Source organism: Triturus cristatus, chromosome 8 (assembly GCF_964204655.1).
Source record: "Triturus cristatus chromosome 8, aTriCri1.1, whole genome shotgun sequence".
Taxonomy (NCBI): domain Eukaryota; kingdom Metazoa; phylum Chordata; class Amphibia; order Caudata; family Salamandridae; genus Triturus; species Triturus cristatus.
In genome coordinates, this window is record NC_140591.1 from 13928543 (window position 1) to 13945740 (window position 17198).

Below are 17198 nucleotides of genomic sequence, written 5' to 3' on the forward strand. Positions count from 1 at the left end.
GGTACTACTTTCTTCATTTCTAATAATTCTAGTTTAGTTATAGGCGTGTACACAAACACGCGTGTAAAATTATCACCGGCACCTCTTATTGGGTGTACTTCGCGTAACGGATTCTGTCTATCTATGTGATACATCTTTCTTCCCATAATGGGAACTGAAACGTGTTCTGGGCATACGAAATTTAAATATTGGTTTCGGGATTCTAGAATTTCCTTAATCAAATCAGTACCTGACCCTCTCCATATATTCGTGAGTAGTTCTGTCAATATGTCAGGTAAGGGTCCTGGATCGGAGTGTTGGTTTTTATATAATATAAGGAGGTGTTGAATCATGTATATACTAGCTAAACGCTGTTCATATGGGTCTAGATTCAGAAACGTGTGTGCAAGTACATCATCATTGTATTCGCCGGGACTGTCAGCCCATTGTACTGCTGACCTGGCTAATTCTTGTTCGTCCATGGAATCAAGCACGTGGTACCCCCTTCGATCTCGGAGTAATTTATCAGCGGCTTGGAATAGGTGTTCGGGGGATTTTGTATTTAGCATAGGATTTGGAAGATGTCTATTACATTCTGGACGTATTGGACGTATTGGGTCGTTAAAACCTCTGGTATTATTATGGGATCTACCTCTACCTACATAAGCTATTGTATCTACTTGGTCTGATTCTTGCTCCCCCTCCTCTCTGTTTAGGTCAGCGGCGTCTACCTCTAATCTTTCTTCGTGTATTCGTTCTACTTCTTTGCGGATCTTTCGGTACATAGCTACTATACATAACTGTTTATCATGTCTCCCTTCTGATATATTCTGGCCCCAAGTGACAAGTTTTTGCATTTCTTCCGGATTTACCCCAGGCCGGTCTTGATTTCTGATTACACAGTTTATAAGGAAACGTAACAGTTGTCCCTGTACCTCCGCTTTCTGGTACTCCATGGCTCTGCTAATACTTTCAGGACCTCGTCCTGACTGGACAAAGTGATATATATTTTCTAAATGTGTAGCCATTCCTGGTAGCTTCGTTAAATATATTGCAGCTCGTCGAATACGTAATGATGACAGCAGCATTTCGTCCCGTTTACCGGGCACAGGATCATATCTACAATCTACTAGAAGTTCCTTGAGCATGTCGGGGGTTGCTAATTTGGGCGTACGTTGGTGTGCTAATTCTCTAAGGGAAAATTTATTTCCTCTGGGTGGCGTAGAAAAAATGTCTGCTGTACCTCCTGTAGCACCATCTGGGGTGCTGGACGTGAAAGGATTTGTTGAAGGTGAGACAGCAACCGTCGTTGCGGGAAAAGCGGTAGAAACAGTTGTGTTTGTCGGAATGTGTGTCAGAGCTGGTTGTTGTGGAGGTACAGACGGAGAATCTTGGCGATGCACATCATCGGCAAGCGGTCTATGTGGTGCGGTATTAGCATACTCGGGAGCTGCGTCATCTAAATAAGAGGAAAGGAAAACATCTTCTGCGGTTCTAGGATGTCCCTTGGGATGTGCTTTTATTGGTAACAATGGAGGTGGCAAGTCTTTTGGTATTTCCGGAGTAGCCTTAGGTAACCCTTCGGCCAGAAGTGGATACATACCATTCATAAGGGCGTTTCTTTGTCTGTCTACTTGTTCTGATTTTACTCGGGTACCTTCCTCAAGTAATAGATTTTCTCGGGTTTTATTTGAATTCTCTCTACCTTTCTCTTCCTGTCTGAGTGCTTTTTCCGTGCGTCTATATGATTCTTTACGCCATAATTCAATGGCATCTTTCTGTGACTGTCTGGCTTTCTTTTTCCATAATTCTTCTTCTACTCTCATGATGCAATCTGCATCCCAGGTCCCCGCTGCGGGCCATCTCTGACTCTCTGGTAATTCTTTGGTGTAGTCCACCCATAAATCAAGAAATAATACGGCATCTAGGCCATGCTTATGATACATAAAGTACCCTGGAGTGTCCCTCGGTGGGATGGGAACAGCTTCTTCGAGTACACCTTTTCTAGTTTTGATCTGTCTTAGTTTCGAGAAGAGCGGCATTTTTAGACCTTATTACTGGGACACACTTTATAAAAACACAATAATGAACAGTCATTCACACCACAATATATAGAACATATTTAAAACATTTAACACTTAACAGTTTTACGAACAATGATAACTAATAGAAAACTAGTTACTGACATTATACTGACACTAGATAATTCTTATTTATACTTATTTATATGCAAAACATACTTTATATACTGCTAAACAGTACAGATACACTGCTAAAACAGTGCAGACCGGATTTGTGTACCCAAACCCGTCTTGACCGGCACAGGCTATGTGCACGTTAAATGCCTCCCCGGTAATGGTACTCACCGGGTAGCTCGGAACGGAAGGCCTCGGAACGGAACTGAAACTGGACTGGACTCGGAACTTCGGAACCTGGCGGGTCTCTGTATACCTCGGATCTTGCTCTCTCAGCTAGGCTCTGGTCGGGATACTTCGCACTTCTCACCGCCTCGTCTGGGTGTTGATCGCAGCCTCAGTCGTCCCCGCTTGGCCGGAGGGAGATACAGGAAATCCTGCAGATACGCGTTTTTGTCCGTTCAGCTGTGGCAGGAGACCGGGCCTGCAACGCACCGCCGGCGCGTGAGATGAGAAAGTGTCCCTGTTCGGGCGCCAATTTATGTGGTAAATATTTCGTTACCGGTACTATTTTTTATGCGGTAAAGTCTATTAAGAATAACTCAGTAAAATGAGAGGCAGAATCCGTGGTATTAGAGGTTTAAAAAAGGCTTTATTCCTATACAAAGGAATACAATTCGAATTGTTGGCGTTCTATTCCATCACCACGAAAGTTCAGGAAGGAAGGGCTATATTATTGACAGGTAATCATTTTTATAGAAAAGGCATTACAATAAAACAGATGTAGTAGGCGTATCAACTGATAAGAAAAATAAACTATGCATGCGTAACTAGAATAGGCGTAACTAGACAACGTCATTATACATGATGTTACAAGTGGGTGGATCCATAAGAGAATCCTGCAATGTCAGCAGAAATAGTTGGCAGAGATGCGTGCGCAGCCGCATGACGTGTGATTGACGTGCAACTAGAGGGAGAAAGGGACCTGACATTTAGCTCTACATGTGGAGACAGAAGTCTGGGGTTATGTCAACCTAATCCCAAATCATATCTAATATCCTATGTTTAAAGAACTGTGTTATCCAAAAAGAGAGGTCTCTTAGGATAGAATCTTATTCTATACTGACTATACTGACTGTTAGTGCGTGTACAAGCGTCTAGATGCGAGGGGGTAGGAATATTCCATGGTAACAGGGCTATGAATTACTTGCATGAGGACAACGAGGCCTGGCCCTTTGCACGATAGCTGGAGGAATGTTTACCTAAACTACTAGACAGGAATGCATCGGATGAGGGGCGGAGGAGATAATCTTGAAGGTGAAATACAGTTTTTTTTGGCAGGCGACGGGCTGGATCAGGCACCGTTAGCCGCGCAGGGGGTAAGACAAAGTTCATGGTCACAGATGCAGGCTCAGACTGGAGCTTTCAGAGGCAGAAGGCAGGAAAAGGCTTGATGACAGAATTCGGGCCTACTCGCCTGAATCTGTAAAATGTGGAAAGTGAACCACATAAAGTCGGTGGCCTTTCATACTTAGGAAAGGAATATCTGACCCATTCATAGTGGGTCTGAAAGAGGACATGTTGACGGTGGACGCACATATATTTGCGTCTTCAAAACTGGAGCAGGAGGGAACATACATGTACGTATAGCATGTACATGGAGCCGTTGGGGTCTACGACAGGGGACATAACTGATCACAAAATTCATATTTCCTCACTGCTTACAACAGCACAAATGATTGACAGTTACAGCTTTAGCCAGGTGCATTCCAGCAGCTACAGGCCTTTTCTCAGCACCAATACATTGCTTTGACTCCGTACAGAAGGACTTAAATAAAGCTGATGACACAAGCAGAATAGAAGAGCAAGCAACAGTGAAGACAGAAGAATTACATAGCTAACAAAATGGATGCCACAAACAAGATGGCTTCAGCTTATGCTAACGGAAATTATTTTAGATTTCCACAGACAATCCTTTTAGCATATTCTGAAGACATCTTCCTATGCTTTTGAAGGAATACGAAAAATATCATTCACGTCAACCTGCATCATTTCATTAATTTCTTAATCACTTGCTAGTCGGGCATTTACATTTTTGACATTTTGTTTAGTCGGTATACAAGAGGTACAACTAGTAATACAAAGGGAACAAAGCATTGGACCGAATTGAATACATACGTAACAAGTAAAAAGAATCGCAAAAATTATACACAGGGCTGACAATTTCCAGCCCCATACACTAAACATTTCCCATAGCCATCCAGTCACAGTCCATGTCCCTGAATCCTGGTGGATTTCAGTGGCTATTTTATGCATCTTGGAAATTGCTTCAAAAACAGAAGGGGGGTGGTCAGGGATATAAACACAGCAGCTTCTCCAGATGATGCAACATGCGCCACCACGGTCTGCGAGGATGACATCAAGGACCACCCTATTTTGGAGGGCCACAATTCTCGCAATTTGAAGTTCCTCTGTGCTGTCTGATTGGTTACAGCCTCTACAACACGTGTTAAGCGCCTGATCTTTCTGCTGTTTGAGGCCGCACCAACAAAGAAGAATAGTCCCAAATACTGCTGTAGTGCAGTATCAGTTTGATCCACCTCATTGGTTCTTGTCCTCTTGAATCAGCTCTTAGAAATGTCATTATACAGTTTATAGTCTTTATGGTAGGATGCAGGTGCCAAGAACACAGGTGGAAGCAAAAAGGACACATAGCAGATGCCGGACCAACCAATAGGTAGATTATAATAACCTTTACTTCCGCAAATGAAATAAGTATTGTGAGAGGACAAAAAACTGCTATTGTTCATTCCAGTAATATTTAACACTTTAGTACAGTCACTTTTTCCCACAGGGATATTGCCAAAACTGCTCACACAGAGATCCGCTCGAACTCTAGTAACAGCGATGTCCATTCCACATACCCAGCAGTTGGTAACGTTTGTAGCATTGTGTCTATGGTGCAACAGCTGAATGAAAGTGTTATTGAGGTAGGACATTCTGTGCTTCTGCTCATGATAAGGAAGACTAAAGTAGTGGTGTTCAATAGGGACCGGAGTAGTAGCAGTCAGTAGATTTCGGACAGGAGCTACTTCCTCCAAAATCCATGTTCTTATGGCAACAATAGCAATAGTCAAAGTAAGTCCAGTAGCAATTACTGTTCTTTTGCTACAAACTTTGGCATCAGTTGGTTTCTTCTCCTTAGGCATATTCATTACGTCGTCATACAACAAAACAGATGGTGCCCTAAGGTCCTGGGCAGGGGTTGATTTCTTCACTAATATTGAGACAAGTAGTCACTAATAGACTACCCCTCTTTGAAGTCAGTCTTTAACCACCCAGGACAGTGACTCAAACAGTCTTTTCCAGCAACAAAGTGTCTTGTTTCCTGGGTCGCAGCTGATATCTGGATGAACCAGGAATCGTGTGGTCCAGGAAGACTTCCTGAGATCCTTCAGGTGACGTGCCTTGTCCTTTCTCGGTGACCAGGATATCGCAGTGATCTGCCAACGCAGCTGGGCTCACTAGGTCTTGCAACACTTTTCGACAGTGTGTCGCATGGACCCAGTTTTTCCGGTTCGTCACTCAAACTGCAGTCCTGGTAGCCAATAGTACCTGCTCCGGTCCTCGCCACCTCGGTGCAAGGGAGCTGGTTCTCTGGAAGGACTTTATTACCACGTAATCCCCAGGGCGCAAGCAGTGGCCCTCACCTTGCAACCTGTCTGGAAGAGTCTCCCGAACCTGTTGATAAATAGAAGACAAAGTGTCAGTCCACTGAGACAATTAGACAGTCATCAATACATAGGGTACATCATGTATAGGGCGTGGCTTAGGAATCCCCCAAATCTTCATTGGCCTTCCAAAAACCACCTCATACGGTGTGAGGCCAGATCGTGTATGTGGTATCGATCTAATGGATCGCAATGCTAGAGGCAGTGCATCAGGCCATTTCAAAGATGTGGAAGCCTGTATCTTAGCCAATTTCAATTTCAGAGTGGAGTTGTAACGTTCCACTAGTCCTGCTGATTGTGGGTGAAAAGCAGCATGAAACTTCTGCTTGATTCCCAATCCTTTCATGAGATACTCAACAACTTGCCCAATAAAATGGGGTCCATTGTCACTCCATAAAACTTAACAAATGCCGAAACGGGGGAAAAACTCCTTTAGGAGCACCTTTGCTGTCGTAAGAGCTGTATTATCCTTCGTAGCATATGCCTCCACCCATTTACTGAAGGCACAAACCACTACCAGGACATACTTTAGATTATTACAGCGCTCAAGCTGGATGTAATCCATTTGCAGGACCTCGAAAGGTGCAGTTGGTATCGCAAACCCTCCTGCTGGAGTTTGTGTTCCCTTTCCAGGATTATACTGGAGACAAATCAGACCGGGCTGGACTATTTTCTCAGCCATACCGACAATCTCTGGATGATCCCAAACTTGCATAAGTTGCATTGCTATTGAGGATGCTCCAACATGTGCCGGCCCATGTGCCATATGAATCATAGGGTGTAAATAGGCTGTGAGTAACTTCCATTTTGTCATTTCTTTATTCCTCCAACAGCCCTCATCATCCAATGCTCCCTCCTTGGACCATTGGTCTAATTCAGCAGCACCTCTTACCTGGCATCATGCCAACATTCAGCCTGTGATTTAACTGCATACATAGATGTGGTACTTCGCTGCAATGCAGTCTCTCGAGCTGTGTAATCCGCAAAGGCATTGCCTGCTCCTATTTTATCGGTCACTTTCTTGTGTGCACTACATTTGACAATCGCTACTTTCTTAGGATAGGTCAAAGCAGTATGGAGATTATGGACTAATTCCCCATGCATTATCTGTGGCCCATGTGAAGTAAGAAAGCCTCATTCTTTCCAGGGTTGAGCCACACCAAAGGCATATTGGCTATCGGTGTAAATGTTAACAAGCAAATCTGTACTAAGCACACATTCTTTTGTCAGTGCTATCAACTCAGCTGCTTGAGCTGACTTCTGTGGGTTACAAGCGGTCTCAACTACTGTCTGAAGTGTTGTAATTGCATAAGCAGCAGATGTTGTGCCATCAGGCAACTTCAGGCAAGAACCATCAACCCATAGTTCTCCATCAACATTAGAGAGAGGCGTATCTTGCAGGTCAACACGACCCTTTCTTCTTCAGTAAGTAGTAAGTGATATACAGTCATGTAACTCTTGTGACTGAGACTGAGTAGCTGGAAGTGGCAATAATGTAGCAGGATTCAGTCAAACATCTTTTCAACGTGATATGAGGGGCCAAAAGTGTCAATTCATATCCTGTCAAGCGAACACTAGTCAGATGCTGTGTCTTTTGTTTGACTTAGCAAGGTATTGACTGAATGAGGTACTAACACAAACAATCTATGTGACAAGACTATTCCCTCACTGTGACGTATGGACACAGCCGCTGCCGCCACCGCTCGGAAACAACCAGGCAGTGCGCGAGCAACTGGATCAAGGACATCCGAAAAATATGCACATGGACGTTGTTCATCACCGTGTGTCTGTGTTAAAACCGAGAGGGCACAACCTTCCCTCTCGTGTACGTAGAGTATGGAAGTCTTAGTGTAGTCTGGAGTTCCTAATACTTGTGCAGAACAAAGAGCTTGACGTAACTGTTGGAAAGCATTCTGGCATTCAGTAGTCCATGAGAGAGGCATCGGAGTGTCTTTAGTCAAAAGGGCCAACAAGGGTTTAATAATGTATGAAAAGCTAGGGATCCACTGCCTACAGAAAGAAGTAAGGCCAATCAGTGCACGAACATCCTTCTGAGTACGGGGCACAGGAGTATCTAAAATGGTTTGAATGCAATCTGGTGTGAGTGCACGTCCCTCCATAGACAGGAGGTGACCTAAATAGGTAACCTGCTGTCTACAATATTGCAATTTCTTCCGAGAGACTTTGTGATGATGAGAGGCAAGAAATGATAACAATGACAGTGTTCCTTCTTCAGGGGTATCGGCCGCTAACAAGATGTTGTCGACATATTGAATAAGAGCCACTCGTTTTGGTACAGGAAAGGAATCAAGCTGCCTTTTCAATGCCTGGCTATAAATGCTAGGACTCTCTGTATACCCTTGTGGAGCTCTACAGAATCTGAATGATATATTATTCGAAGTGAAGTCAAACAAATAACGGCTGTCAAGATAAATAAGTATTGAGAAAAATGCATTTTTCAAATCTATGACACTAAATGTAGTGGCAGTAGGAGGAACCATAGTAAGGAGTGTCGTAATGTCAGAGACTACTGGGTATTGGGGCACTACAATTTTGTTAACCTCTCGTAAATCAATAATACATCTATAAATTTTAGTATCAGTGTCTCTTTTCAAAATTACAAATGTTCTTAGGGACTTCTTCCACAACCCCCACCGTGATCAAATCCTGAACAATATGCGTCAATGCTTCTTCACCTTCCCGAGATATTTTATATTGGGGCAGTCGAGGCAATGAACCACCTTCCTTCCCTTTAATATGCACTGGTGAAATAACCATTTGTCCCACATCAGTATTCTGATGTAGCCCATAAAGTACTAGTTTACGATGCCAGAGCGATATCATCTTTCATGAGACAAGACCTGTCAACCATTGGATAGTTATCATTTAAAATAACATGCACACCTTCAGGGGAACAACGTATTGTAGCACGAAAATGTGTAACCATATCACTTTGCCACTGGATTCAAGCAAGCCTGGCTGAAGACGGCTGAAATTCCAGAAACCGGTCCTAGGAAGCTTGTTTCCGGTCCAGGGAAGGCATGGTTTGGCAGTTCGGGCTGGACTGTTCCCATGAGGCACAGGGTCAGACTGATTTGCATATGGCCATGTTTGAACTGGGGTGGCAGAGTGGGCTAAAGAACGGTGATGGATCAAACCCAGATCTGTTGACTGGGTGTGAGTGTTTGATTGGTTCTGATGCTCCGTCCATCACCACCCCCTTTTGTACCGCTTTGTTCGCCATAAGTTGGCAGGGTATGCTCAGATGTGAGTCCCTTGCTCACTTTGCCACTGGATTCAAGCAAGCCTGGCTGAAGACGGCTGAAATGCCAGAAACCGGTCCTAGGAAGCTTGTTTCCGGTCCAGGGAAGGCATGGTTTGGCAGTTCGGGCTGGACTGTTCCCATGAGGCACAGGGTCAGACTGATTTGCATATGGCCATGTTTGAACTGGGGTGGCAGAGTGGGCTAAAGAACGGTGATGGATCAAACCCAGAACTGTTGACTAGGTGTGAGTGTTTGATTTGGTTCTGATGCTCCGTCCATCACCACCCCCTTTTGTACCGCTCTGTTCGCCATAAGTTGGCAGGGTATGCTCAGACGTGAGTCCCTTGCTCACTTTGCCACTGGATTCAAGCAAGCCTGGCTGAAGACGGCTGAAATGCCAGAAACCGGTCCTAGGAAGCTTGTTTCCAGACCAGGGAAGGCATGGTTTGGCAGTTCGGGCTGGACTGTTCCCATGAGGCACAGGGTCAAACTGATTTGCATTTTGCATATAGCCATGTTTGAACTGGGGTGGCAGAGTGGGCTAAAGAACGGTGATGGATCAAACCCAGATCTGTTGACTGGGTGTGAGTGTTTGATTGGTTCTGATGCTCCGTCCATCACCACCCCCTTTTGTAACCATATCGATACCCACAATATTATCCGGCGTAGTAGGGAAGAGCAAAAATGGACATGCTGCAGTGAATTTATCAAGACTAAATGCAAGTGGCTGTGACAGTGGGCTAGATGTAGGTGCCGCATCGAATCCTATCGATCTTATCATTGCGCCAAACAGGGGAGCCCTAGGACCCAATATTTTAGACCGAGCACTAAGAGTAGCTCCTGTATCAACCAGAAACCGATCAGTAGAGCCCAAGACATTTGCATCAACATAAGGACCCCTCTGATTTACTAGGACCACAACCAGTTCCTTGCCCCATCCTAGGCATTCCTACGCATAATCAGAATCTTCAAGACCGTCAGCAGGAAAGTCAGACATTTGATATTGGTTTCGTCTATCAAAGGTTTTAGAGTAATTTGGTCCGTGCTCAACTGCCTCAAATCTAGGACGAGTTCCTGTGCCGCCTCTGTTCCCAAAATTCCCTGGGCGTCCTCTCGTAGTTCCCCTACCCCGTTGATACTGCTGACCTCGCAAAAGGGGGCATTCAGAACGCCAATGTCCAATTTCTTTACAATAAGCACACTGATCAGAAGACAAAGTTGATAGAGAGAAAGGGGATACTCCAGGCATATATACTGCACGTCTGCCTCTACCACCACCTCTGAATGGTGGACCATATACTTGAGCCAACATAACTTTCGTCTTTAAATCCTTAACCACCTTATCCTTTCTGCCTTTTGCTTCCAATTCCTGATGCTCGTAATACTGGGCCATAGTCAAAAGGGAGACTGGGGAAGACTTAGTCCACAAACTCTCACTGGCCTTAAGGCTACTAGCTATTTCTGGCAACATGTTAGTGACAAATTTGTCTGCGAACAGATGCTTACCTGTGTCATCTGTCAAGGACCGCCCACTAACGTCATGGAATTTGTAGAGATCTCCACATTGCCTATGTCATAGCCCTATTACCTAGGTACATATGGAATGGATGTGAGGGAATGTTCTGGGAAGAACAGTTAGAGGAGAGTCATTGATGTGGAAGAAGCTGCTCTCTGCTGTGATGCTGTTTAATGAATAAAACTCTAGAAAACTACAAAAAAAACTGTGAAGGCTCTTCTTTTCATGGCGTCGATGGTCTGCGCAAGGAGCAGAAACCAGCATCTCATCCTTGGATTCACAAGAAAAGATTAAGGCAAGATCAAAACTATATATCACTTTAAAAGTAAAAATACCGTTCTCTAACATCATCAAAACTGAACTCTTTAACTTTTAGATTATTCTAAATATCTTCAAGCCTAAGTAATGCTGTTTTAAACATAAACTTGCTCCAGCGCGAAGCCTTCTTCATATGAAGCCTCGTTGCCTAGCAACGGTTCAAACGCGACCTTCCTACTTGAAGTTAAAAGCGTATAATGTGGGCTTTACAAGGAAATATATCTTGTAAATTACGCGATAAACTGTCATAGCATTGTTGGTGCTAGCGCGTATGTATTAAGCACACACTATTTATACGATCGTTTTGACTAAGAACTCAATCGCGTATACGTTTGGCTGTTTGGACGGGAACATCCTTAGAGTGCGTCCAACTGTGAAGTATAATTAATATTGCCGAGTAAATGTCAAGCGCGTATGATTGAAGAGCCTCTTTGCTGGGTAAAGTGCCTTTGTTCAACCACTCGTTTCTCTTCACGCTCGGCTGCACGAGCTAATGTCACACTTGGCTGCACGAGCTAATGAAACAAATGCCTCCAGCTAGATAACACACGCGCTGCTGGAGCGTTTCACCACACACTCGATAATTTGCCTCTGAGAACGCTAAACAATGAAAACTAACATTCTCCACCAATAAACTGTTGAAATAAAGGAAATTACTACGGTGCTGCCAAGTGGAATAAAGAAATGCGTACGTTTGAAGGTTTCTTTGTTTTCCCTCTTGGTGAAAGTCTTCTCTATGCTCCATGCATACTAGACTGTCATCACAATAGACCCTGTAAAAGGACTAATCCTGAAAATAAACAGAGGAAAAGGACCAAATAATAAAAACTGAAGATTTCTAACTGGAATACATGAAAATGCCATTGGAAGTTTGAGGAAATAACAACACCAACTCTATATTCCACAAGAAAGAACTTTATTATTTTAAATTATTATTTTAAATTATTATTTACAATTTTTATTTTACTTATTGTTTCCCTACAGGTGTCATGTCGGATCAATCTATGTCATCCCCACCACCTTTTTTAACATCACCGGGAGAGCCATCCGTACCCTGGCTACAGTGGGAAAAAAATATTTATAACTTACCTTTTAGCCATTGGGGAGATAAATATGGTCCGGTTAGACGCCAAGCGATTCTTTTACATCATTTAGGAGTCGAACGAAGAAGAATATATGAAGAGATTCCAGAAATTTCCTTGGGAATGGGTGATGGACAACCTTGTAATATTTATGATATGTCGCTACAAATGTTAGAATTACATTTCACACCAAAAATTAATGTTGTACTTGAGCGACATACATTTTTTACTAGAAACCAAAAAGAGGGTGAAGATATTAAATCTTATATATCTACTCTAAGAGGGTTAGCTATAACATGTAAATTTGAGCAACTAAATGACTCTTTAATAAGAGATCAAATTGTACGATATACTAATAATAAAAAGATAAAGGAAAGGTTGTTAACGAAGGATGAAACAATACAGATTGCAAAAGGAATGGAACATACTGACATGTGGATAAAAGAAATAGAAGGATCTGTTAGCAATTTGAAGCAAGAAAAGGTTGAACTTATTGGAAAAAAAAGGATAGGAAAGTAGAAGTAAAAGCTAATGTAGACGTTAAAAAGTCTCCATCTCATTTTGAAAAAGGAAGTTATCAACCTAGGGAAATCAAATGTTTTAGATGTGGTGCTCCAGGACACATAGCTACTAGTCTCAATTGTATGGCAAGAGGAAGGTTGTGTAGAAATTGTGGTAAGAGAGGACATTTTTCCAAAATGTGTCGCATGAAAGGTATTGCAAAGAATAGAGTTCAAGAAGTGGAAGATATTTGTGAATATGTCGATGACGTTTTATTGATGGTTGAAGGAGATCACGAGGTGGGGGAAGTTCGTGAAAACCATGAGTTGTGTGTTCCTAATGTAAAGATGGAAAGTACTGACAAGCTAGAAAAACCACATTGTAATATCTTGCTTGATGAAAGAGAAATAAGAGTATTGGCAGATTCTGGGAGTTTATATACTCTCATATCCAATAAGTCTTTTGAAAATAATTGGTCCAAAGACAGTGGTCCAATTATGTGCAGTCCTGATATTCGTGCAGTGGGATATGCAGGATAAAGAATAGACATTTTGGGAATGTGTTGGATGACCTTAAAATTTAAGAGTGAAGCAGTTCGGGGTAGAGTGTACATTCTCCAGTATTCAATCTTTCATAGATTCACATGCTTGTATCTTCCCCGTCGTCATGGTGGGAGTCTCACGGTAACAGAATGACCACAACAGTACTAGAAAATACTGCATAGCAAAATCCCATAGGGAATCATATTATTTGGTAACCAAACCCTATCATTATTTGGTCCAAAACTCAGCCAATCAGCTGCCAGCCCTGACATCACACTCCCCAGCAGAGCCATCCTACCTCAGATTTCCAACCGCCTTCGTGTGAGGAGGAGTCTCCCTGAGCCTTGCTCAGTTTTGTTCCTGTGTGAACTTTTGACCTTGTTGAACTGGAAGTTCTTTCTGTTTGCTGGATTTGAGGTACTGTGCTTCATATTTTTGCTTACTATGGCTGAAAGCTCTAAAAAGCGGCTCTTCAGGCCCTGCAGATCCTGTGGAAAACCTAGACTGTTTTCTGAAGATCCCCACAAGGACTGCTTGTATTTTCTGCACACAAAACATGTGCCTAAGGACTGTAAGCATTGCAGAACCTTTTCTGCGAAAGCCCTGCGTGACAGGGAGGCACGACTACTGTTGTGGCTTCAAAAGAAGGTCACTTCAGGTTCTGACTCTGAAGAGGAATCCAAATCATCTAAAAAGAGGAAATCTCCTTCTGAGGAGAAGATAGAGCTTAAAAAGCAGAAAACGAAAGACAAAGAAGCTTCTTCGTCTTCGCTTCCTCATACTCCTCTTAAAAAATCTACAGTGTCCAGAGAAGTTTCTTCAGCTCCGTCTACAAAAATTGGGGCGTCACCGGCATTGATTTCAATAAAAACGTCGACAGCTCCGTTGACAACGACTCCGTTGACGACTACCATATCGATGACGACAGCTGCGTCGACGGCGACGACTAAGACATCGTCAACGACCCCGTCAACGGGGAGGCCGGTTTCGACAACGTCGGTTTCGACGATGATTTCGTCGACGAGGTGGTAATCTTTCCTCGTTGACTAGAACTCCGACGGGAGCTCCGTCGACGGCATCTTTTAAGTCTCCCAAGGCAAAGGCGACAATTTAATTAAAATCTATTCCATTGTCGACGGGCTCGTCGACGATGAAGAAATCTTCAGATTTTACTGGCTGGACAAAGATTTCTCCACTTCCTCTATCTAATCTGCTGGAATTACAGTCAGAAGATGAAGAATCATCAGGCGTGGCATATAGTCCGTCTCAACTTCAAATAAAGAGCCAGGAGACTGACGATGAAGAATATCAGGAGGTTTAGGAAGTATTCTCTTTCCAGGATCGTCCTGCACAAGAATCAAGAAGATATGAATCGTTTCAGCAGTCATATAACTACGAGGGGGAGGAAGAACCTCAATCTGATTTGAGAGAGGACACTATTTCAATGGCAATTTCTCTAGTAACAGACTTACGGCTTATGATAAACGATTATTATCTACGTTTTCCTGATGCTAACATTCAAACCTCTAAAACTTCATCTACGCCTGCTCAAGTTCAACCACCTCATTCCTCTCCCAAAATTTCAACTCGGAAAATACAATCTCCCCCTATTATTACAATTAGGAATGATTTAGAGGAGAGTGACGCAGATCAACCGGAAGAAGGGGAACTTCTTCAGGATTCTCAGGTTGGGGATGAATGGGATCAATATATTCTTCCAACTACTTCGTCTCCATCTCCTTCACTGGCGAACTCTCCGCCACAAGATATTGGAGGTTTCCATGATATCATGGAGAAAGCTTCAAGAAGATTTGAGCTTCCGCTTCCAGTACAAGAAGCTGAGTGTTTCCTCTATGATTTCAAAGAGGATTCATGGAAATCCATTAGATCTATTCCAATTATTGCTCACATTTGGGATGAAGGATTAAAAATAATGAGGAACCCGGCTTCGGTAGCTGCCTCAGTGCCCCGGATAGAGAAGAAATATAGAGCCCCAGAATCTTCTCCTGCTGGTTTAATTGGACATCCGCGGCCGAGTCTGTAGTGATGCAAGCCGCTCAAAGACACTCCAAGAATCCGGTTTCCACTTCTGCAGCTCCCACGGATAAGGAAGGGAGGCAAATGGATGGTGCGGGGAAGCATTTTGCTGTGATGGCAGCATCTTCCATAAAGGCCTCAAATGCGTTAGCTCTCATTAGCAGATACAATAAGCAGATGTGGTCAGATGTAGCACCTTTACTGGCTCATTTGCCAGAGGATAAGAAAGAGGAAGTGGCCGCCATTTTACAGGATGGAGCTAGGGCGGCCTCGAAATCCATAGATATTGCGATGGATTTGTCTTCAGTGGTGTTCAGGCAAATGGCAGGTGCAGTGGCCCTACGAAGGCCACTTCTTTTAGACTAGAAGTGCAAGCGAAAATAGTGGACATGCCATTTGATGGAGAGAACCTATTTGGAAAACATGTGGATGATGCCCTTCAAAGTATCAAAACTGACACGGATACAGCGCGTGCGTTGGGGTCTCTTCAGCAGGGCAGGTTCCAGTTGTTTCGGAGAAGAGGATCTAGAGGACAAAATATGCAAAGATCTTCTTTCCAATCCAATAGATATCAGCCGTACAATCAGCAGGGATATCGCCAATTTTCCGGTAATCAACATTCTGATGGATACATCTGCCAGTGGATTCCTCACCTTGTGAATATCCACTGCGCCAGCAACATTCGGAAACTTTTGTAGCAGTCCACGCCGATGGGGTCGAAGACGACGTCACAGAGACACGGCTCCGCTCGCGACTCCGCTGACGTCACCGGCTCCGTAAGAAGACCTCGTCGGCGGGATGACGTCAGTTCCCTTTTTTTCCGCGCCGACGACGCCAACGGATTTCGGGAATCGTTACTAGTAGCTTTACCTGTTACTTTGTGTTTATTCTGTCTTTCTTTCGAAAATGTCGACAAGGAAGTCGGGTTTGAAGCCCTGTCGAGAATGTGGCAAGCACATGTCTATTACCGACCCACACGAGGACTGTGTTTGGTGCCTTTCATCCGACCACGATGTGGGTGGTTGTTCCAGCTGCCGCAAGATGAGCTTCAAGGCTCTCAAGGAGAGGGAAGCGAAGCTCTTTATCGCTCGGATGAAGAAGAAAGAAAAAAGAGGAAGGAGGAGGTCTTGATCCAGGTCGAGGTCGAGGTCGGCGTCCAAGTCGACTTCGGGGCATGCTTCGAAAAGTAAGAAGCATAAGAAAAAGAGGAGGCATTCTTCACATCATCACTCTGACAAAGGTACGGCTCCGAAGTCGAAGTCGCCTACTCGACGTCTGAGGGAGTCAGTGTCTCCTTCTCCGGTCCCGGCTTCGCCTCCAGCTCCTTCTTCTCTGGTGACTTCGCCGGCTCTGGCTGAATCTCCAGTGCCGGTATCGTCCCCGACGCCGGTTCCATCTCCGGCTCCGTCTCCGTCTCCGGCCCCGGGTGAGGATCTTCAGGCTCCGGGTGAGACTGTGACGCCGCTTGTTCCACCGTCGGCGCCGCCAGGCCCGAGTCCGGTGTTGCCTGACCAGTATCCTGCATTTCCTGGTCCAGGACAAGACCCCTCGCATTATCTAAATGCGATGTACGGGGTGTTTTCAAGGGCCATGTATACCTCTGGTGCACCTGTGGCCTGTGGGTCCGATGGGTCCGATGGCTTTCAATTTGGGAGTGCCGCAGGTCTACCCTCAAGCTCCGTTCATGCCATCCTTTCCGGCGACGCCGTCTTGGCAGCTACCGGCGCCGAGAACATCGCCGCTTCCCTCTTCACCGGCGCCGACTCGACTTCGTTTGACGCCGGCTGCTCCAGCGAATCCGCGTTCGACGCCGCTGCCGACGCCGTCGGATTCAAACACGGCGCCGCCGACGCCGCTGGTGCGGATTCGTTCCAGGAGGGAAGCACAGAGAGTGGTAGATGAGAGACGCTTTCTTTTGGAAGAGGCTGAAGAGGGAGAGTTAGTCGAATCTGATGAGGTGTTCGAAGAACTGAAGGAGGCAAGTGAACTGGATTTGTCTCCAGAGTGGGAAATCACTCCACCATCGGATGAGCCCTCTAAAGATGCAGCGCCGTATCATGCGGTCATCAGAAAAGCTGCAGAGTTGTTGGAC